This window comes from Monodelphis domestica, chromosome 2 (genome assembly GCF_027887165.1).
Source record: "Monodelphis domestica isolate mMonDom1 chromosome 2, mMonDom1.pri, whole genome shotgun sequence".
Classification (NCBI taxonomy): Eukaryota; Metazoa; Chordata; class Mammalia; order Didelphimorphia; family Didelphidae; genus Monodelphis; species Monodelphis domestica.
The window spans coordinates 361,871,775-361,896,926 of record NC_077228.1 but is presented as its reverse complement, the minus strand read 5'-3'; the positions used below and the strand labels follow the sequence as shown (position 1 = coordinate 361,896,926).

The window sequence follows — 25,152 nt, the reverse complement described above, 5'->3', positions numbered from 1 at the left end:
TCTATAAAAATCTAGAAATAAAGATTTCTATTTTTTTATTTAATCTGAAAGAAGAGGTGTGATTTAAGGAGAATGCCCTGTGATGGCATAGTGGAGAGTAATTGTTGACTGTTGCCTCCCATAGTGATGGGGCAGGGATAGACCTAAGTCCTCCCTGCTGTTGAACATAGCAAACAAGCTGCCCATTTGATTCCAGATGTTTCTTCCCCCCATTCCTTCCTAAACTTCCTTTTTTAAAAAAACAAAAGCTATGGGACCTCCCAGGAGCAAATGACAGCATGGGTGAGTGGAAGATACAACCTTTTTTACTCTAAGAACAAAGCATTAATTTCATAAGACTGCCAACAATTTAAACTCGAGTCCCTGAGAGCGGGAAGATCTAACAGAACTGGGACATAGACTTGCTACGCCAGTAAGCCCCAGAAGTGTACTTAATCTGTCCACATCGAGAGTGCATTTTAAAAACATTAGACTGAGTTGACAGACAGCTGTTTAAGTGTGGCTTTGAGCCCCTCCCTTCTATTTTTGCATTGAGCCCTAACAGAGAAGTAAGCACATCCTCTTCCCTACTCGCCCTCCCCCAGTCCCCCATAGTCCAGGGATGTAGGTGGGAGGGAGGAGAGACTTCAGAGCGCCTGCGGTGGAAAGCCGAAGAGGACTAATTGAGTTAAAGAGAACTAATAATAGCCAGTCTGCCAAAGGAAAAAAGAGAAGGGGCTGGTGAAAGAGTCACCAGGTGCTTTGCCTGATGAAGAGTATTGTTTGCCCCATTTACTTCTCTGATGAGTCTCATTGTCCATTTGGATCCCGCACAGCAAGGAGGCAGCTTAAAAGAATACAAACCAACAAGTCGTGTGTCACTAGAGTCAAGGGCTTTAAATGAACGTTTCTTCTTACGCTGTAGATACAAAATCTGCATATTCTGGGGATGGGGGAAGGAATTAAAGTGTTCCATGCAAAGAACCTAGATGGGCTCACCCCAGGGCTCTAAAGGCCATTTATACCTGAGCTTGATGCAGCCCGGTGCCCTGCAATGGGGCTCCCACTGGTGGCTGCTTCCATGACTTTGAGACCTTTTCCCCCTCTGTGGGACAGATCTTGATCTTGTCACTCTAGGCTTCTACTGAGACTTTACTGCAACCACACTGCAACAGTATGAGTGGAATTAAGAACTGTCTCTCACACAGGATACCCCATCTCCCCTTTCTCAGTACTTTGTTCTAGCTGCCCCATTAGCCTGGAATGGTTGTCCATCACCTCAGAGAATTCTTTTATTCTTTAAATTATTTTTTAAATTTTTTAAATTATTTAAAATATTTAAGTTATTCTTTAAATTCAGCCACCATGAAGCATTTCCTGATCCTTCCAACCTTTAGCTCTCTTCCTCCCAAACCACCCTGTATTTAACCACTTTGTATATATTCAGAGATGTACTTATCCCTGCCCCTCAATTAGAAGATAAGCTTTTTGAAGACCAGGATTATTTCAATTTTTTTTTATATTTGTACACACAGTGCCTATGATTACATAGTGGGAGCTTAACAAATAATATTGATTGACTGATAGTTTAATCATGTTCATCTCAAAAATCAAATCATGAGATTAAACAGATTTTTAAAAAAGAAGCTTGTATGTTTCTTATAAGAAGGAATAGGATTCAAGAAAGAAGAAAAAAATCTTAAGTATGTTCCCTGCCTTATGATGTTTTCTATTCTGATTACAAAATTTTTGTAGTCCTGTATTACGGCTTTTGAGTACAAAACGTGCATAGCCCCATTGTGCCCATGGTGCTAGGGATCTTATTTTTGGTTTACTTTTTTTTTTCCTCCAGCCTTTCACACTTCAGTGGGTATTTCTCCTGTTCTGGAGTGAGATGGGCTACAGAAATGCCACCTGCCCTCCCTCTCCTCCTGCTTCCTCTCAGATATCCCCCAGCCCCCCATTGAAGTTGAGTTTGCACAACCGGCTGACATGTGCTCACACACTGGCCATTTGACTTGCCAGCATTCTGCTCTCCTGTGGAAAATGCAGCTCCTCAGCCATGTCAGGCCTCTCCATTAGTGATGGCGGCACTCCAAAGTGGGGCTGTGGTTTAAGCACAAATGGGCAGTGTGGGCCAAAATGAATGCGAGGCAGAGGCTACTATCTTTAAAAGGTGGATCTGGAGGCAATTTAGTGGGTGTAAATTACAATTGACTTTGGAAGAAAGAACTCACACACTTGAGTCTCCTCAGATGTGTAGCCAATAGGGGGTCGTCTGACTACATGAAATTTTACACATCTATCAGCTAAAGAAGAGATCCAAATGCAAAAATCTAGCACTCAGGGACATCATATGGATTCGTAACACCCCCTGGAGGACTTGTGGCCTATGAATCAATGAATGGTTTATTCTGAGCCAAAAATGTACTTTCACAGTGCTTCTCAATTTACTTAGCTGTTTCAGAACACCATATGTGAGAGAACACAGCAGACTGGGAATTGCTCTTACAGAAGGCACTATTTAGTGATATGAGGAATACCTCTCAAGGCAGCCAAAGGCATGCAATTTACTGGTTTCTTGGCCTTCACAATAGCACATAGTTAGCTTTCAAACTTAAATCAAGGGGAAATTTTCTAGAGTACAGGTGCCTCCCTATTGGACCACTGGTGATACTTTGGAATAGTATATCTATTTATTCTTGAGCCAGAACCTAGTTACCTTAAAAAAAGTTGATTTAGAAGGCTGTCATTATCTTTTCTTTCTTTGGTCTTTTCTATCCTGCTGGGCTTCATTTTTACTTAATATGTGAAGCTGGAAACACTTTTCTGTCTATGAGGATTAGCCTTTTATCGTGGGCATATTATTCTTTATGAAGATGCCATTACAGGTTTAATATTACCACTGTAATGTAATGTAATGTAACAATGAATTTACAGTCAGATTTTAAAATTTAATTTAAAATTAAAATTTAAAATTTAAATTTAAAATTTAAAAGTCAGTCAACAAGCATTTAATAAGTGGCTAAAAAGTGCCAGGTATAGGGACTTCCGGGTAATCATGGCTGCAATCTAGACGCCGCACGTTTCCTCTCCCCAGCACCGAACGAAATAGACTACATCAAAGGAGCATAAAATCACCTTTGGAGGAACAGAAGGACTCCCCAGTACCCCACAGAGGCAAAGGTACGTGGGGCTTGAACATTTCCACACTAAAATAAGAAGGAAAAGCTTGCACAGAAAAGTGAACTGAGCCGCCCTTCCCCCACCCCACCTCCCCCACTAAACCAGAGTGAGCTACCTGAGCGCTCACCAGGACAGCGAGTGAGTGGGGAGCGTCTCTGTCTGGGGGGGCACTCCAGGGTCCTTGGGATCTGGGGACTGCCAGGAAAAAACGTCTCAGGGCGCTTTTACTGGAGAATCCAGCGGACCTGGACTCGGTGCGGGCTGCGCTGAACAACGCGCGCTGATTATCTGGGCGGAGCTGAATACCTGGGCTCGGAGGCTGGGAAGAACTAGTCTGAAGCAACCTAAATTCACAGAAAAACCGCTCTTATAACCCAGACCCCAGACCAAAAAGGAAAGGGAAATAAAACCACCAAAGGGATGGCTCACATGGCCCAAAATCAAGCCTCCAGGAAGAAAGGGAAAAAAGTGACTATTGAAAACTTTTATGGTGGAAGTACCCAAGGGAAAGAGGAGAATGAAGAGGAAATCCAAAAAAATTCAGAACACGCCTCCCAAAATGGAAACTATCAACAAGCTCTGGAAGATCTCAAACTGGAACTTATCCAAAAGATGGAAACCTTCTGGAAAGAAAAATGGGAGAAAGAGATCAGCTGTCTGACAGATAAGACTGCTCAATTGGAAAAAGAACTCGAAGCAGCCAATACAAGGGCAGACAAGGCTGAAAAGCAAATCCAGTCCCTAATGACCAGAATTAAGGACCTCGAAGAAAGTGAGATGATAAAACAGCAAGAATCAATAAAGCAAACCCAAACAATTAATGAATTGGAAGAAAACAGAAAATATCTCACTGAGAAGGTCACGGACCTGGAGAACAGAGGAAGACGAGAAAATCTCCGTATCATCGGTCTCCCAGAAAAACCAGAGGTAAACAACAAATTGGATTTTATTCTAGAGGAGATTATAAAAGAAAATTGCCCCCACGTTCTGGAGCAAGGGGGCAAAATAGAAATAGAGAGGATTCATAGAACACCTTCTATACTAAATCCCCAAAAGACAACGCCCAGGAATGTAATTGCCAAATTCAAGAGTTTCCAAGTAAAGGAGAAAATCCTACAAGAAGCCAAGAAGAAGAGCTTCAGATATAAGGGGGCTCCCATAAGGATCACACATGACTTAGCGGCTAACACACTAAGAGACCGCAAAGCATGGAACACGATATTTAGAAAGGCAAGAGAGCTGGGTCTCCAACCAAGAATCAACTACCCAGCAAAACTGACTATATACTTCCAGGGGAAAGTATGGGCATTCAACAAAATAGAAGATTTCCAAGCATTTGCTAAGAAAAGACCAGAGCTCTGTGGAAAGTTCGATATCCAAGCACAGAAAGCAAGAGAAACATGAAAAGGTAAATATGAAAGAAAGGGAAAAGGAGATAAATCTTATCTTTCTCTTTAAGTCAAACTCTCTTCTATAAGGACTACATTTACATCTAATTATATATATTAATATGTGGGGAAAGTGTTTTGTGTAACTCTCATAAATTGTATCATCATAAGAGTAGTTAGAAGAAACATGCATAGGGAAAGATTGGGGAATCAAGAAGATTTGGGGAAAGTTGGGGCAAAAAAAGGAAAAGGGAGGGGGGAACCGTGATAATACTAAGATTAACTTCAAGAAATAGGGGGGGAATCAATAGAATAAACTTTCCCATATAAAGATACACATGGGAAGGGGAGGGGAAGAACTCTCATATGAGAAGGAGAGGAAGAGAGCGTGAAGTGGAAGTACTTAAACCTTACTCTCAGTGAAATCAAATCTGAGAGGGAAGAACATCTAGATCCAGTGGGATCCTGATTTCTATCTTATCCATTAGGGCAAGAAAGAAAGGAAAATTAAGGAGGGGGAGGGGGGAGGGAGCACAAAAAGGGAGGGAAGGAGAGGGGGGAGGGGAAGGGAGCATAAAAAGGGACGGGCTAGAAAGGGAAGCATCTCAAGGGAGGGGACTAGGGGGACTGACCTAAAGTAAATCACTGGTTCAAAAGGAGAAAGCTAAGGAAGAAAGGCCAGAACTAGGGGAAGACATCAAAATGCCAGCGAATCCACAAATAACAATCATAACTTTGAACGTGAATGGGATGAACTCACCCATAAAACGCAGACAAATAGCAGACTGGATTAGAACACAAAACCCTACCATATGTTGCCTTCAAGAAACACATATGAGACGGGTTGACACTCACAAGGTTAGAATTAAAGGTTGGAGTAAGACCTTTTGGGCCTCAACCGATAGAAAGAAGGCAGGAGTTGCAATCATGATATCTGACAAAGCCAAAGTACAAATAGACCTGATCAAAAGGGACAGGGAAGGTAAATATATTCTGCTAAAAGGAAGTATAGACAATGAGGAAATATCACTAATCAACATGTATGCACCAAATGGTATAGCATCCAAATTTTTAATAGAGAAACTAGGAGAATTGAAGGAGGAATTAGACAGTAAAACCATATTAGTGGGAGACTTGAACCAACCACTATCAAATTTAGATAAATCAAATCAAAAAATAAATAAGAAAGAGGTAAAAGAGGTGAATGAAATCTTAGAAAAATTAGAATTAATAGACATATGGAGAAAAATAAATAGGGACAAAAAAGAATACACCTTCTTTTCAGCACCACATGGCACATTCACAAAAATAGATCATACACTAGGTCATAGAAACATGGCACTTAAATGCAGAAAAGCAGAAATATTAACTGCAGCCTTTTCAGATCACAAGGCAATTAAAATATTGATCGGCAAGGGTACATGGAGACCCAAATCAAAAATTAATTGGAAATTAAATAACATGATACTCCAAAATCATTTAGTTAGAGAAGAAATCATAGAAACAATTAACAATTTCGTTGAAGAAAATGACAACGGCGAAACATCCTTTCAAACCTTATGGGATGCAGCCAAGGCAGTACTTAGAGGAAAATTCATATCCCTGAGTGCATATATTAACAAATTAGGGAGGACAGAGACCAAGGAATTGGAAATGCAAATCAAAAATCTTGAGAATGAACAAATTAAAAACCCCCAGAAGAAAACCATACTAGAGATCCTAAAAATTAAGGGAGAAATTAATAAAATAGAAAGTGACAGAACTATTGAGCTAATAAACAAGACTAGAAGCTGGTACTTTGAAAAAACAGACAAAATAGACAAAGTACTGGTTAATTTAATTAAAAAAAGGAAAGAAGAAAGGCAAATTAATAGCATCAAGGATGAAAAGGGGGATCTCACCTCAAATGAAGAGGAAATTAAGGCAATCATTAAAAACTACTTTGCCCAACTATATGGCAATAAATTTACCAATCTAGGTGATATGGATGAATATTTACAAAAATATAAATTGCCTAGACTAACAGAAGAAGAAATAGTTTTCTTAAATAATCCCATATCAGAAATTGAAATCCATCAAGCCATCAAAGAACTGCCTAAGAAAAAATCCCCAGGGCCTGATGGATTCACCAGTGAATTCTATCAAACATTCAGAGAACAGTTAACCCCAATATTACACAAACTATTCGACATAATAAGCAAAGAGGGAGTCCTACCAAACTCCTTTTATGACACAAGCATGGTACTAATTCCAAAGCCAGGCAGGCCAAAAACAGAGAAAGAAAACTATAGGCCAATCTCCCTAATGAATATAGATGCAAAAATCTTAAATAGGATACTAGCAAAAAGACTCCAGCAAGTGATTAGAAGGGTCATCCACCATGATCAAGTAGGATTCATACCAGGGATGCAGGGCTGGTTCAACATTAGGAAAACTATCCACATAATTGACCACATCAACAAGCAAACCAACAAGAATCACATGATTATCTCAATAGATGCAGAAAAAGCCTTTGATAAAATACAACACCCATTCCTACTAAAAACACTAGAAAGCATAGGAATAGAAGGGTCATTCCTAAAAATAATAAACAGTATATATCTAAAACCATCAGCTAATATCATCTGCAATGGGGATAAACTAAATCCATTCCCATTAAGATCAGGAGTGAAACAAGGATGCCCATTATCACCTCTATTATTTGACATTGTATTAGAAACACTAGCAGTAGCAATTAGAGAAGAAAAAGAAATTGAAGGCATCAAAATAGGCAAGGAGGAGACCAAATTATCACTCTTTGCAGATGACATGATGGTCTACTTAAAGAATCCTAGAGATTCAACCAAAAAGCTAATTGAAATAATCAACAACTTTAGCAAAGTTGCAGGATACAAAATAAACCCACATAAGTCATCAGCATTTCTATATAATTCCAACACAGCTCAGCAGCAAGAACTAGAAAGAGAAATCCCATTCAAAATTACCCAAGACAAAATAAAATACTTAGGAATCTATCTCCCGAGACAAACACAGGATCTATATGAACACAACTACAAAACACTTTCCACACAACTAAAACTAGACTTGAACAATTGGAAGAACATTAACTGCTCATGGGTAGGACGAGCCAATATAATAAAAATGACCATCCTACCCAAACTCATCTATCTATTTAGTGCCATACCCATGGAACTCCCAAAAATTTTTTTTACTGATTTAGAAAAAAACATAACAAAGTTCATTTGGAAAAACAAAAGATCAAGGATACCCAGGGAATTAATGAAAAAAAATACAAAGGAAGGGGGTCTTGCAGTCCCAGATCTCAGACTATATTATAAAGCAGCGGTCATCAAAACAATTTGGTACTGGCTAAGAGACAGAAAGGAGGATCAGTGGAATAGACTGGGGGCAAGCAACCTCAGCAAGACAGTATATGACAAACCCAAAGATCCCAGCTTTTGGGACAAAAACCCACTATTTCATAAAAACTGTTGGGAAAATTGGAGGACAGTGTGGGAAAGATTAGGCTTAGATCAACACCTCACACCCTACACCAAGATAAATTCAAAATGGATGAATGACTTGAACATAAAGAAAGAAACTATAAGAAAATTAGGCGAACACAGAATAGTATACATGTCAGACCTTTGGGAAGGGAAATACTTCAAAACCAAGCAAGAATTAGAAAGAATTACAAAATGCAAAATAAATAATCTGGATTACATCAAATTAAAAAGTTTTTGTACAAACAAAACCAATGTAACCAAAATCAGAAGGGTAGCAACAAATTGGGAAACAATCTTCATAAAAACCTCTGACAAGGGTTTAATTACTAAAATTTATAAAGAACTAAATCAATTGTACAAAAAATCAAGCCATTCTCCAATTGACAAATGGGCAAGGGACATGAACAGGCAATTCTCAGCCAAAGAAATCAAAACTATTAATAAGCACATGAAAAAGTGCTCTACATCTCTTATAATCAGAGAGATGCAAATCAAAACAACTCTGAGGTATCATCTCACACCTAGCAGATTGGCTAACATGACAGCTATGCAAAGTAATGAATGCTGGAGGGGATGTGGCAAAGTGGGGACATTAATTCATTGCTGGTGGAGTTGTGAATTGATCCAACCATTCTGGAGGGCAATTTGGAACTATGCCCAAAGGGCGATAAAAGACTGTCTGCCCTTTGATCCAGCCATAGCACTGCTGGGCTTGTACCCCAAAGAGATAATGGACAAAAAGACTTGTACAAAAATATTCATAGCTGCGCTCTTTGTGGTGGCCAAAAATTGGAAAATGAGGGGATGCCCCTCAATTGGGGAATGGCTAAACAAATTGTGGTATATGTTGGTGATGGAATATTATTGTGCTAAAAGGAATAATAAAGTGGAGGAATTCCATGTGAACTGGAACAACCTCCAGGAAGTGATGCAGAGCGAAAGGAGCAGATCCAGGAAAACATTATACACAGAGACTGATACATTGTGGTACAATCGAAGGTGATGGACTTCTCCATAAGTATCAATGCAATTTCCCTGAACAATCTGCAGGGATCTAAAAAAAAAAAATACTACCCACAAGCAGAGGATAAACTGTGGGAGTAAAAACACCGCTGAAAAGCAACTGCTCGACCACAGGGTTGGAGGAGATAAGACTGAGGAGAGACTCTAAATGAACACTATAATGCAAACTCCAACAACAGGGAAAAGGGTTCGAGTCAAGAACACATGTGATAACCAGTGGAATCATGCGTCGGCTATGGGAGAGGGAAAGGCGGGGGGGGGGGGGGGGGGAGGAAAAGAAAACGATCTTTGTTTCCAGTGAATAATGTATGAAAACGACCAAATAAAATAATATTAAAACTTTAAAAAAAAAAAAAAAAAAAAAAAAAAAAAAAAAGTGCCAGGTATTGTGCTAGACTTTAAACAGTATGAATATTCTATTTTTAAAATTTGGAAATCTTCATTCAACAATATTTGTAATTCAATGCCATTTATTGCCATTTTTATCCTTATTGGTGCTAATAAAAATGTCTAAAGTTTCCATTAGTTGCATAGATGTGCCCTTTTTATCTCAGCAAAACAATCTTACCTCACACTAAAAATATTGTTGTTTCACGACTTTTTAAAAAATTTGCACCCAAAATTCTTATTATCAAGAAGCATTGTGCTCTTGGGGAAATAATCTTGGATTTGGACTAGGGACAGGCTAGAATCTCATCCTGTTCAGATGCTTACTATCTGGACCAATCCCTTCATTTCCCAGAGGCCCAATTTCCTCACTTGTAAAATGAAAATAGCCAGTTATACTATCTCCCTCTGAGGGTTATTATGAAAAAATCACTGGTAAAGCTTAACATGCTATATCAATTTGCATCAGTCTCCTATGGACCTTGGGAGAAGAAACATAAACTTTCATTAGTTAACTTTCAAAAACTGTTAAGTTTTATGTACAAAAAAATGTTCATTCAATTATTATGATTCCTTTTCGAGATGTGAATCAGTTCATTGTCATACTCTGTACTTTAATACTATTTCGATGGCCAGCTAGGGGAGAGAAAGTTATCGTGTGGTAACTTGAAAAAGTAAAATACATGGTTTGCTTAATCAACTCTCCTTTGCCTAAATCAAGTCAAAGTCAACATTATTACTTAATCACTAAAAATGTACAAATGTAGTCTGCCAAATTGGATAGACAGCACATTGTAATTGAAAGGTTACCAGACTTGAAGTCAAGAGATTTTGATTCCAATTCTTGATGTGCCAGTAGCTCTGAATTACCAAGCCCTGTGTGACCTTGGTTATGTCATTAACTTCTCTGGGGCTTCATTTCCTCTACTATTAAATGAAAAGTTTGGATTACATGGTCCCTAAGGTTCCTACTAACCTTAAAGTCAATGATTCCATGTAATACATACAATCACGTTAATAGTTGTGCTTGCAAACAGACAATTTAAATTCCAAAAAGATTGTGTTTTTCATAATCCTTGGATATTTTTTCTCATTTGGTTTTAAAGTTTGACAAAATATCTCCTCCTCTAGTCCATCTTCCACACAAAAAATAGTTTTTAAAATTCCTGTTTCTCAAATTTAATGAATAATCAGCTTTACTGGTTTTGTTTGGCTAGTTCATGAAGTTTGCTTTGAATCTTTGTAGCTTGACCAACATTTTTGTGTTAAACATTTTGTGGCCAAGCAGTTTAAAAAGTAGCTAACCTATTTTTTTCAAAAGAAATCCTGCCAGTTCTTAAGTCCCTGATTGACATTTTCAGGGAATTGACACTAGTAGGAAATCTTAAAAGCCAGAATTCAAGTTTCAGAAAAGTTAGAATTATTTTGAAACTTTTCCCACTATAGTCAAACTTAAATACAAATGAGGGAAAAATGCTGAATGATCATGTAAAAACACATTGGGTGCCTGACTATTTTGAGAGAGATTTTGGTTTATATGTTGGAGTATGTCCTAAAATTTAATAAGAGTACAGGCAGATCTTTGGGTACCCTGAAAAAGCTCAGTATCCCACACCCATTCTGCCTTGTAAACATAGCTCTGCTGTTGCTGTTGTTGAGTCATGTATGATTCTTCTGTATGACCCCATTTGGGATTTTCTTGGCAGAGATAATGGAGTGGTTTGCCATTTCCTTCTCTAGTTCATTTTACGGATGGGAAAACTAAGGCAAATAGGGTGCAATGACTTGTCCAGAGTCACACAGTTAGTAAAATTCTGAAGCCAGATTTGAACTTAGGGAGATGAATCTTCCTGAATCCAGACCTGGCACTTTATCCATTTCACCACCTACCTTCCCCAAACATAATTATCCTTAAAGATAAATTTGGGACATTGAAAATTATGGTATTACTAATACCCTGCATATCCTGCCTGGATAATTCCTATTGAGTGGAACAAGAAGCAGTATAGCTTGGTGGGAATGCATTGGTGTAGAGGAGCAGGGCTCTTATGCAGGCTCTGCTACAAATTCATTACAATAGTTCAAAGACATTTTTAAACACCTACTATGTGCACGGGGGGTATATGGGATATTCAGGGAAGACTAGCACTTGTGGCGTGAGGGCTTGCAAAATTTTTTCCAGGGCTGCTTTCACCTGCCACCCAGCTCTCACCTATGGTCCAAGAAACTGTATCATGTACAGCATGGGAAACTGTCTTAGCTAGGCTAAGCTAGGTTAAGAGTAACAGACAACCCTCTAACCCATAGGTGAGTTGAAGGCGTGTCTACCTCAGCCATGCAAAATTTTCCTCTGGTGGAAGAGGTGAATGAGAAATGATTTGTTCCAACAATTATGAAGGTGGCAGAAGCAGGTACTGTGGAGTGTTTAGGTCTTGGTTAGGCATCAAAGAAGCCAAGTTCATCCATTGAATCCTGAGTCATTGCTAATCATTTTGACTTTTCTCTTGCCACTGGACTTGGATGATTTTGGAAAAGAAAAGTAAGGCTGATGATTTTGTGCAACTGAGCCTTACTTAACCCAGTTTATGCTCCAGTCAAAATACACCACCCAGTGGTGCCATTTTAGTCCTTTCTGAACATGAAGGACAACAACCAATCTATGTGCAAGGCACTGTGCCAGATGGTGGTGATACAAAGACTAAAAGGAAATAGATCGCTGGCCTTAAGGAGTGTATACTTTATGTAGTGAGATAAGGGTGTTGATACAGGCCTAAAACATTCTACCAGGTAAAAATGAAGAGGGAGTTCAATGCTGACAATACATAGAGGGGCTGGAGAAGGAAAGACTAGAGATTATAATCTCATTTATTTGTGTTTTAGAGTTTTATCTTTACTCTGAGAACTAAGATAGTGAATTTATGAAGTCTACTGTGATGGATATACTAATACATATTAATAGGTAGCATGGAATAGATGAGTTCTGGATTGGAGTAACTGCATCAGACTCTTACTAGCTATGTGACCTAGGACAAGTCACTTAACCTCCTTGAGTCTCAATTTCCTCATCTATAAAATAGAATTGAGCATTTATCTCCAAGGTTCCCTCCAGCTTTAATGGGGAATAATAAGAAATAAAATTGTAAAGATATGTGGGACCCTTAAACTGTAGATTTTTCTAATTGAGGCTGAGGATTTTTAATTTATCCAAGAGGCAATAATAGGAAACCACTGAAGCTTTTTGAGCAGGGGACTAACACGGTCATGTTTATTTTAGGAATATTTTAAAACATCAATTTGATATCAATGTGGAGGATGGATAAGAAAGGGGAAGCATTGAGATGGAAATTGAGATGAATTAGTAAGAAACTGGAATAGTTTAGGGGAGAGGAAATGAGGGACTAGGGCGGCTCTATGAGTGGAGAACAGGGGATAGATATGGAGGTATGCCCTCCAAGACTTGGTAACTGATTAAATATAGTAGGTGAGAGAGAAGAAGACATCAACCTTGAAGGATGACTTCAAGGTTTCATACTTGATGGTTGGAAGGATGATGCTATCCTCAATTGAAATCGGGAAATTTGGAGGAAGGGTAACATGGAATAAGAGAATGCTGATCCTAGATTTCAAGGATTTTGTTTAAATCCACTTGCTATATGTGACCTTGGGCAAGTCACCTTTCAGGGACATTGGTTATGTTTTTTGGAGAAATGCAATAAGTTCTAATCTATAAAATGAAGAGTCCTTTCCAGCTCTAACTTCTATAATCTACTCCTACATTTAATAAGGGATAAACTGCAATAAGGGAATGGCAAAATTGGCCCTTTTATTATTGATTGAAGATTTTTTTTTAAAGTACATAAAAATTTATTAGGAGAAAATCCCCCTATTTGAACAAAGCATTTCTTTCTTGTGAGAAACACATTTCCTTATATAATGTCTGTTTAGATAATGGTGAGAAACTTTTCAAAGAAATAAGAGTTTGATCTTTTGGTCAATACTACACATTCATACCTTCTTAAGTAAGTTACTTTTAAATTTTCTTTCTGGTTCTAGAGCTAAAGGGAATCATTCACCAATCCTTGTTAATAATACTTAACTGACACCAATGGAGAATGTAAGAATAATAAAGATTAATGAGTGCCAAGTGCTGGGTTTGGGATAATTCTACTTTAATTATTAACCACCAGCATTATTTTCCTAGAACAAACTTTACCTAAATTAACATAACCCATGAAAGATTTGGTGTTTTTTTTTTACATTCTTTATTATAAAATATTACAGTTAAAACCTTTTCTGGGGGAGAAAGGAGCAGATTGTCCCACTATATTGAAAGTGCTCCTTCCAAAGTTATCAATGATCTCTGAATTGCCAAACCTAATGTCTTTTTCTTAATCCACATGTTTCTTTACCTTCTTTTGACATAGGTGTCAAAATGATTCTCTCTAAAATGTTGATCTGTCCATGTTACTTTCTTCAATAAACTGTAGTGGTTCTCTATTATTTTTAGAATTAAATATAAATTTCTTTTTTTTGAGAGGATTGATATTTAATGCTCTTCAAACCTAACTTTTGCCTAGTCTTTCTATTCTCTCACAAAATGCTTCTTTCTCTATACTCTACTGAGTGTCAAATCAATTGTCAGTTATTAAGAATTTTCTATTGTCCAACATTATTCTAGATGTTGAGGATACAAGTACACTCAAGAATTAAAACTCTTATTCTCCAGGAATTTGCATTCTAACCATATTCACTTCGTTATTCCTGAGACACCCCCCTTCCTACTTCTCATGCCCCTTCCTTTGTTCTAGTGTCTCCATGCCTACAAGGCTCTTTTTACCTCATCTCTGTCTCTTAGAACCCGTGACTTCAAGACTTAACTCAAATGTTCCCAGGGCTTTCCTAGTCCCACTGCTCACAAATGCATTTATTTATAAGCTTACATTGTATCTACTCTGTATGTTTCTTTTATATGCTTATTTGTGGGCATGTCTTCACAGGTTAGATGGTAAGCTCCTTGAAGGCAGAGGTTGCTTTTCATGTTTTCCCTGCTTTGGTATCCTTAGCACTTAGCACAATCCTTGGTTCATACCCTTTAGAGTTAAACTCTGGTAGCATAGCAGGTGCTTAATAAATGCTGATTCATTGGTTAATTGATAAGCTCTACAGAAGGGCTTGTTTGATTGACTACATGACTGTAAAAATATAATCTCAAGTATAAAAATATGTTTATGAATATAGTGGGTTCATTTTCACACGGACAGTTTTATAGTCAGTGATCCTGTCTCACTGGGCATGGTGTAAATTGTGGTGAGTGGGAGGAAATCTTCATGGGTTAATAGCTAAGTATCTATGTGTGCTTGAGGTTAATTGATGTATTTACACAAACAGTATTTCCTTCACAAAGTACCACCTCAGTGGTCTTATCCTTACCTGTTAATGAGTTCCAGCCAGTAGCCAGAGGGGTTGGAGGATTAGTTTATTGAGACTTCTTGATGGATACAAAAGTTTCTCATTGGGCTCAAAATGAATACAATTCTGGGATCATCATGGTTCTTTCTTTCTTTAAATTTAAATGTATGTTTGTTACATTAACCTCAGTTTACTCCCTCTTTTCTCCCTTCCCCCATTAGAGAAATTATCATTTGCCAAAAAGATATGTATGTGAACAAAATTATGCCTTATTTAATTCTATTTATCAGTTCTTTCTCATGAGGTGGACATAGTCATTCTCCAAACATTTCTGTTGCTATATATACTGTCCTCTTGGTTCTATTCATTTCACTCTTCATAATTTCATGTAGGTCTTTCCATTTTTTTAAAAATTAACTTGCTCATCATTTTTTATGGTTCAGTAGTATTCCATCACAATCATATGGCACAACTTGCTTAGCCAGTCCCCACAAAATTTCCACTGCTCTGTTGGCCACTGAATCTCTGATTGACATTACTCTTGTTGCTGTATTCCATCTTTCCTTCTCTCCAAAATTCCAAAGATTGGAGTACTCTTTGGAGTAATTATATAGAAATAATTCCATTCAAATTATAGCTGACTTCATTGAAGATATTTCTCCTATTCTGCAGAAAGTTCTCTTACTAATTGTTTCTATCTTTGTTAACTTGAAGATGAATATTTACAGTGGAATTTCACAAAAGCTAATTAATATATGAGTTTGGAAGAATAACCTAATTTTCCAAGTCACTTTTTTGTCAAGTTTATTTTTGGTTACTTTGGCTTGGTGAGGTATTATATTTATTTAAATCTTAAATAAAATATTTCAACATTCAAATTGTATTTGATTCATAAAATTACATGATGAAATAAGCATTTGGTTGCTTTAAATGAATACTTTAGATTTAATATAAAAATGGTGAAAACAATCCTGATCTTATAAGTAAATGAATGAAAAATAATATAATTACATGATATATGTTTATATATTATAAATCTTAATTATGACATCATTACTATTACAAATAAATAATGAAGAAATAAGTAGAGTATAAAGTAATTTACATAATATAATTTGAAAGACTATAGGCAAGGTTCCTCTCAACTATCTCTCCCAGTATCCTGTCAAAATGCTAAACTCCACCATTATGATCTTATCCTTTTGTGTCTTGCAGATTTCTCTTTCTCCTGAAAACCAGGACATTGAGTTTATGAGGTATGTATATTGAGTGGCATACATAAAGCATAGGTCAGAGTTCTAGAATTCAGGTTAAGAAGACCCAGGTTCAAATCTTGCCTCTGATATAGGTTGTCCACTTGCCTGGATTGCTCACCCTAACCACACATACCTATGAGTTCCTTCTTGCATGACCATACCTGCTGCTTGCTCTGATCTTTGGTAATTGATCACAGTCATTTTGATATTGATTTCCTGATAGCATCTATAGCACCATTCTTATAATTGGGTGAGAACTAGTACCTATAGAAAGGGACATGGGATAGGCTTGTGGATGGGGGTAATTGTGAAAGGCAAGCCAATTGGGGACCAAAGATAAACTCATTATTTTGTCAGGGACCAAGCCTATATGAATAAATGCTCTAACCTATGTGCTCAGTTCCCCAACCATATTGTATTGTAGAATGACAGAATTTTAGAAAAATTAGAACCTTCTCATTTTACAACCATGGAAATCAAACCCAATAGAACTAATAATGTGACCAAGGCCAGACTCAGATTTCCTAACTACTTGTCTAGTGTTTTTTACATTATAACAATAATATTGATAGTTCACATTTAGATGGTGTTTTATGGTTTGCAAAGAAAACCCTTTCCCCACTAGCCCCTAGGAGACAAGTCACAGGTCACAGAGTCATAAATCTAGATCTTGAAGGGACCTCAGAGACCTCAAGCCCCCTTTCCTCATTTTACAAGAAGAAATTTTGAATTTCAGAGTTTAAGTGACTAGCTCAGCTAATAAGCCCCTAAAGCAAATTTAGACTCATGTCTTCCTGACTCTAATCTTACTTCTAATTTTTATACACAGGCTGTCTGAAATTTTAGTGCAGTTTCAAGCTTTTAACATGCCTCAAACTTTTGAGACAACTATAGATATGTAGATAAATAGATAGATAGATAGATAGATAGATAGATAGATAGATAGATGGATAGATAGAAAGATGGATGGATAAATACATACATACATAGACTAGTGCTGTAAATTCATTAGCAAAGGAAACTCCTAGTAGGGAAATTGTACCAATTCTGATCAGCAACTTAGAGCTTTGAGGAACTTTTTAGAGCACTAAAAGGTGGTGACTTCTTTTTTATATCAATTTTTTTTAAGTTTGAAATGCAAACTAACAATGAATATATTCTTTCCTAGGTGCTTCTGACAATGGTAGTAGTTATTAAGTAGTGTTTTAATAATTGCTGAATTTCTTCGTTGTTATTCCAACTTTTATTTTTGTCCTTCCAGAAAGTTTTTCTTAACTCTTCAACAACTGACTTGTAATGCCATTGTAGTAGTCAACCAGTTTCCTATACTTTTGGTAGATAGTTGTAATACTTGTATATATGAAAGTAGGACTTGAATATCAAGGTTCCTAAATGTAATGTTGCCTCTATATTCTACACCTTATTCTGGCTCTGTTCTACTGCCTTATTTATTTATGATTAAGTAAGACCTCTTCTCCTGCCTTTTTGACACATTCTGGCTCTGTGACTATAGTTACCAATGCTCTAGGTTACTCAGTGGGTGGGACAAACACAAGAAGGGTCAATCTGACATATATTTTGAGGGCATAGGGAAGACCCACTCAGCCATCATCTTGGCACTTGCTCTGGCCCTATCCGCCTTTTGCATTTATATCTCAGGAGCTACTCCAGAATGAAGGCTTTGTAGTGATGGATAGTATTTCAAGCCCTAAAAAGAACTGTGTACTGTTAAAGCTGAAAGAGTTTCTTAGGTTCCTTATGTTTGAGGAGATGGAATTGCATTAATGATTACGTCTTGGTCAAACCACAAAGATATAAATCTCCAGACTTTTGTATGGCAGAGTAATTTTCTGATCCATTTTTGTGATTCAAATTGTGCTGTTTATTCAACTTTAGAATGTGAGTACTCTATGCTGAGATGCCAGGAAGCATCAGAAAATCATATTTCAATTAATTTAGCACTGACTCTGAACTTAATACTGGGCTAGGGGCTGAAGATACTAATACAAAATTGATGCAGTCTCTTAAGGAGCTTTCATTCTACTTCGTGATGGGAGGGAGAATACAAATCAATCAATTAATAAACAACCATTTATGAAATATTTATTATATACCAATAATTATTCCAAGTACTCAGGGTTTTTTCATTTAAATTTTGTCCAACTCTTTGAGAAGGATTGAATGCCCTGGTGGTCAGCACCTTGCTCAGTCCCTATGAGTCTGCCTGGACTCATCAGATACCTGGGTAGAGGCCCAGAACTCTGTGTTCTCCAATTAGGTTTGAAGTTCACCTGCATCTTTCTCTCTGTCTCTATCTCTCTGTCTTTCTCTCTATTTCTCTGTTTCTGTCTCTGTGTATTTCTCTGTTTCTGTTTCTCTCTGTCTTTGCATCTCTCTCTCTCTCTCTCTCTCTCTCTCTCTCTCTCTCTCTCTCTGTCTCTCTCTCTCTCTGTCTCTCTCTCTCTCTCTCTCTCTGTCTCTCTGTCTCTCTGTCTCTGTCTCTCTGTCTCTGTCTCTCTCTCTCTCTCTCTCTCTCTCTCTCTCTCTCTCTCTCTCTCTCTCTCTCTGTCTGTCTGTCTCTCTGTCTCTCTCTCACATTTCTCTATCCATACCAACATCGTCCTACCCAGACACTCATCATCTCTAACCTATATTATTAGAAATAACCTTCTAATTGGCCTCCTTGATTTTGGCCTCTCAGTTTTCTTATCAATCCTCCACATAGGCACCCAAGTGGTTTTCCTAAAATGCAGGTAGAAGAATTTACTTACTCAATAAACTCCAATGTTTCCATCTTAAATCTAGAATCAAACATAAACTCCTCTGTTATTTAAATTTATTCCCACCTGGTTCCTCCTGACTTTCCAGTTTTTTTACATGTTATTCCCCTCCATGTACTATGTGATCCAATCATACTGACCTATTTGTTGCTTCTCATATATAGTACTTCATCTCCCACCTCTGTGCCTTTATAAGGTCTTCCCTGAGTAGAATTCTTTTCGTACTCACTTTTACTTCTTACAATATTGGCTTCCTAAAACATTCAGTTCTTTTTTTCCCCCTTGAATTACCATTTATTTTTATTTTTTAATGTATCACATAATATGATATGTAACAACAACATAGTACACATGTTATAAATATGTAATAAATTATAAATGTGCTTAGCCAAGAGAAACAAATTCTCACATTAGCTATGTCTTTTTCTCCCCTTCACTCCCAGACTTCCTCCGTCCTCAAGAAGGCAGGTAATATGATATAATTTATACATATATTATCATATGATACATATTTCCCTGTGCATCATATTGTGAAATAAGACACACACTTCTTACACTGGAGAAAAATTCATGGAGGAAATGAAGTGGAGAATATTATGTTTCAATAGGCATTTTTAGATTCTATCTGTTTCTTCTAGAGAGATGAATATCCTTTTCATCATGAGTCTTTTAGAGTTGTTCTGTATCCTTTACTTGTTGCACATACATTATTGTTATTACTGTGCACACTGTGTTCTTCTCACTTCAATTTGCATCAATTCAGAGAAGTCTTCCCAGGTTTGTTTGTTTTTTTGTGTGTTTGTGATTGTCTTATTTGTCATTCCTTATTGGCATGATAGTATTCCATTACAGTCAGGTACCACAAATTGGTCAGCTACTCCTGATTGATGGACATCCCTTCAGTTTATAGTTTTTGCCACCACAAAAAAGAGGTGCTATAAGTAATTTAGAATATATAATTTCTTTTTATTTTTTCCTTGATCATCTTAGAAAACAAACTTAATAATGATATTACTGGGTCAAAAGGCATACAAAGTTTTATAACACCTTGAGTATAATTCCAGATTGATCTTCAGAATGGTTGGATCAGTTTACAGTCATACCAACAATGTATTAGTGTTCCTATTTTCCCACAACCCCTTTGGCATTTGTCATTTTGCCCTTCTTTCATTTTGGCCAATTCAATAGTGTGAGATGATATCTCATAGTTGTTTTGATTTGCATTTCTCTAATTATTAATGATTTAGAGAATTTTTCATATAATTATATATAGCTTTGATTTCTTCATCCAAAAGCTATTCATTTCTCTTGACCATTTATCATTTGCAGAATGGGTCATATTCTTATATATTTGACAAAGTTCTCTCCACATTTTTTAAATATGAGACCTCTAGCTAATAAACTCACCACAAATTTCCCATCTAAATTATTGCTTTTCTTCTAATTTTAGTTATATTAGTTTTATTTGTAAAAGAACTTTAATATATTTGAAATTATACATTTTACAGTGTTTTCCATTTCTTATTCATTTATAGTCTTCTCCCATCTGTAAGTCTGATAGTTAATATGTTTCCCAACCTTCTAATTTCTTTACAGTACATTCCTTTATAACCAAATCATGCCTGATAATTTTTATAAAGAGTGAATTCTTCTTCCAGAAACATGGAACTTTATTTTTGTCAAACACAATGTTACCATAATTTTTTTATGACTTTGTTGTCTGCTTTTATTTTTCATAGATGTACTTTTCTATTTCTTAGGCAGTACCAGATAGTTTTGATAATTACTGCTTTACAGTAATTTACAAAATTTACAGTTTGCTATTTGGTACTGCTATACCTTCCTTAATATTTTTCATCATTTTCTTTGATATTCTTGACCTTGTGTTTTTTTTAATGAAATTTATTGCTTTTCTAGTTCAATAAAATAATTTTTTGGTAATTTCATTGGGCTTGAATTGAATAAATAGGTTGGATTAGGTAGGATAGTCAGTTCTGCAAAAAATTTTTTTTGTTAAAAATTCCAATTAAATTTTAAATATTTAATTTTTTCCAATTTTAAGTTCCAAATTCTCTTCATTTTTCTTGCCTCCCCATTACCCTTTGAGAAGGAAATATTAATTGTAGAAATAAAAGCATACAAAACATATTTCAATATTAGCCATGCTGCAAAAGAATACACATATTCACCCCCTACCCCAAGAAAAAATAGATTGAAAGAAGTATGTTTTATTCTGCACTCATAATTCATAAGTTGTTTCTCTGGAGATGGATAGCATTTTTCCTCATGGGTCCCTTGGAATTGTACTGGGCATTGTCTTGATCAGAGCAGCTAAAATCTTCATGTTTGATGATCTTTACAATAGCAAGATATAAAATATCTAATTCTTATGAGTTCTTAAATGCCATCTTCTATAAAAAGCCTTTCCCAGACCGATCCTAGTTCTCTACTATGCACTCATTCCAGCTGTTAATGAATTCTTCTCCAAGGATACTTTGTACAGGCAGCTATATGGCTCAGTTTATTGAAAGCCAGACCTAGAGAAAGGAGGTGCTGGGTTCAAATCTGATTTCAGACACTTCCTACCTATGTGATCCTGGGCAAGTCACTTCACCCCAATTGCAAACTCCTTTCCACTCTTCTGCCTTAGAACTGATACTTAGTATTGATTCCAAGATTGATGATAAAGATGAAAAAAATATAATCTATACCATAGGCATCTTGTATATATACCTATTTATATACATGTTTTCTATCCCAAGAGACCATAAGCTTCTTGAGGCCAGGGACTGCTTTTGCCTTTCTTTGTATCTCTAGTGTTTTTCAGTTCCTGGTATGGTAAAGACTTAATAAATGCATTTGGTTAATTGATGAGGACAAAGAATAAAGATAAACATTTTCTTTGATTAAAAATCTTACTACTCCAAGTCAATTGCAAATGATCTCCTTATGCTTTTTGAAGGTAAAATTCCCTAATTACATATTCAAATTTGCTCTTACTATTATGTAAAATATCATAATTGGTTCTAATCAATGGAATATGCAGTGTGAATTTGAGTAGTGCTACCATTTCAGTAGGATTCATGATTCATTTTAGAAGATTCATTATTAGTATTAATTGGGACCTCACTACATTATGAACTAGGAAAAAAACCAAAACAAAACAAAAACAAAACTCTTTTGCAATCTGTTCATGGTCTTAAAGTAAAGTTTTACCCTGATTGTAAAAGCCTGTCATTTAATGAAGCAAATGCTTTTCTAGTAAGCAATGAATTAATTTCTTCTGTTCCTATTCACTACTTAGACATTGAGTCTCCAAATTGACAAAGGTATTTAGGAAATCTGGTCACATCACAGCACTGGCCTTTTAGAATTTATAGCCTCTGTGGCTGTGAAACTCCTTATTAGGAACTACATTCTTTAGGGAACTATATGGATCAGTTTGTATTTTAAGAAATGCAAATTTTTAAAAAGTGGTTCTAATTATTTCTAATTTCCTCTCTTTCTTTTTCTTTGTCTGTTGTACATTGTAAAGCCCCCTGGAATTCTGAATGAAGATGGCTCTAGGAATTTTTGGTATTGTTCTCATTATTGGTCATACATTATCTGTGCTGTATTAATGTGAAAACCAGGCAAGATAAAGGAAGATTGGAAAGCAAGAGGATCATTTACAAGTGTCAAACCACCTTACTGCCTTTTTTTTTAAGTTTCATCATCTTTTTCTATCTTCCTTGTTCCTTCCGCTTGTTAGCAGTACAGTTTCTATAGCAACACCTATTGGTTGTAGTAACAATGAAAGCCCCAGCAAGCTCTCCTGCAGTGAAATCCTCGATGCTGACAAGATCAACTCATATTTTCTTTGTCCAGTGTTTTCTATTACTTCCCAGAATGACCCTTTTACCAGGATAGAAAAGATTCCCACTAATTATTTCTGAAATAAGCAGCTGAAGTCAGGCAAGCCAGCAAATAGATGTTATTGAACAGTGGTGATGGGGAGAGACTACCTTAGAAATAACCCGATTTCATAAGCAATAAATTCCACCATCTTGTACTGTTAACATAGAATAGAATGAAGGTCAGCCTACTTCTTCTACTCTGAATCAGCTTGCTTTATTTAGAAAACACTTTTATGTACCGGGTACTCTAACACACTACCCAAATGCCAATAATATTTTAAAGTATTTTGTGTAATAATAGCATGAAAATTAACCATTGATTGGGAAACAGATCGTCAGTTCTGAAAAGCACTTCCCCAAGTGCTTGCATAAAATGTCAAATAAAGGGGACGACTGAATGGCTTTCATAACTCTTTCAAACATTTCTTCTCCCTTTTGTCTTTAGTTATTTAAATATTTCTTGTGGGTGTTTATTTTAGGACTGTTCTCTAGAAATTTAATTCCTGAGTTCTTTAGAAAAAAATGTTTCAATTATTCATTTCACTTTACCTGGATAATAATAGTCAGGATATAAAATCATAGGAGTTAGTCTGGAAGGGACCTTATACACCATCTACTCTAATTCCCTTATTTCACAGGTGAAGAAGTCAAGACCCAGTCAGGACAAATGGCTTAGCCAAAGTCAAATAAGAAATAGAATTGGAATTCACACTGGACTCTTCTGACCCTCTGACCTTAAATCCAGGACTCCCCCACCCCATTATTGGGAACTTAATTAGGAAACGCTGAAAAGCTGTGAGTTTTAAAGAAATACAAGAATTACCTAACTATATTGTTTATGCATAATGACTTTGTACTGCTGGTTAATTAATCCCAGAACTGGGAGGATATTAAAGGTTTCTGGTTTTACTTTTTATTTACTCCCTTTCTCTTTAGAGGACTTCCTGATTTCCTCATTATTATTGATTTACCATAATTTCTCTAACATCTTTCTTCATCATGAGATAAATTTTCCTAGTACATAAACTGCTTGTTTAGTTTTAGGGTAGACACTTTGGAAGTCTTCATTCATTCTATCATTCTTTCAGTTATTTCATAAACCCAGTCATTTGTTGTATGTTCTCATAAATCAGCAACTCTTAGATTTTTAGCAAACTTGGATGGGGAAAAACTAGTCTAACTAAAATTTAGCATTTCCTTCAGTTATGAATTTTAAGAAATGAGTATGAGATGAGATTCATATGATTCACTAGATTGCCATGAGGATAGGCTTGGTTACCCAGTAATTAGGAATTTTGAGCAAATAGGAAAGGAATGAAGGGCAGACAGAGAGAAAGGGCAGAGATGACCTCTAGCAATGCCAGGTCAATGTGGATATGTGTTAGAAGCAATAGAATAGCAAACAGCTGTTAGGAAATCAGTTCTTCTCTAATTAAGAACTTGGATATAACTCTATCTGACCTTCCATCATTCAGGTTCTATGTCTGGTCTTCTCTTAAAACTATTCTGTATCTATACTGTGACTTCTAATTCAAAACAATGACTTAATGATTTACTCAAGGGACCTGAAATATTAAAGTAAGAGTTAGAATAAAACTTTGAAGGTAAGGTGACTAAGATCATTTATTGAAGAGAGATAATGAGTGATACACATATTTATATTAGTCAGATTAATATTATTCTTGGAGCAAAGGGATATTTGTCAATTATTTTATTACCCTTTCACATTATAATTACAAAAAATATAATGATATAGCTAAGTATCTTCATTTTTGTTCATTTACTTTCTAAATATCATCTAGTTCTTTCCTATTTCTGCCAGACTATTACTCCTGCTCTGATTTCTCTCATCTCCCTTCTAATGTCTTCCTTTTAGTTAATCTTTACTGCTTTTAAGTCACTTACCCTCAGCATATCTCCACTGATCCTGCCAAATCCCAATCCTTTATTGCCACCATCTATTTTCTACTCATGTTCTATTGTTCTCCAATTCTTTGCCACTACAAATACAGCTTATAACTCCATGTGTTTTTCATCAGATTTTCCCCTCAATCATTCCCCTTGACAATCTATAATCTTCCTGTCTATTGGTTCCTTTCCTAGTATCTTCAAATATACTCAAGTCCCCCATCTTTAAAAACTACAACTATCACCTCATTATCACTCAATCTCTCTTTTTTTCTCAGCCAAACAACTAAAAAAAGAGATCTACATATGTTGCCTTTGCTTAATCTCCTCTTCCATTTGCATCTCTAATCTTATTACTCAATTACAATGTTCTCTTCAATGTTACCATGATCTTTCAATCACCAAACCTGATGACTTTTTATTAGTTTTCATCC

General features: G+C 36.3%; 1 long non-coding RNA gene across 1 annotated transcript; it reads left to right on the top strand.

Annotated features, from left to right (window-relative positions):
• The first annotated feature begins 167 nt into the window (after positions 1 to 167).
• Positions 168 to 23,203, top strand: LOC130457422 (uncharacterized). The gene is made up of 4 exons (XR_008916629.1): positions 168 to 282; positions 16,094 to 16,134; positions 19,358 to 19,382; positions 22,450 to 23,203. It is a non-coding gene; the product is annotated as an uncharacterized LOC130457422 (long non-coding RNA).
• The last annotated feature ends 1,949 nt before the right edge of the window (positions 23,204 to 25,152 follow it).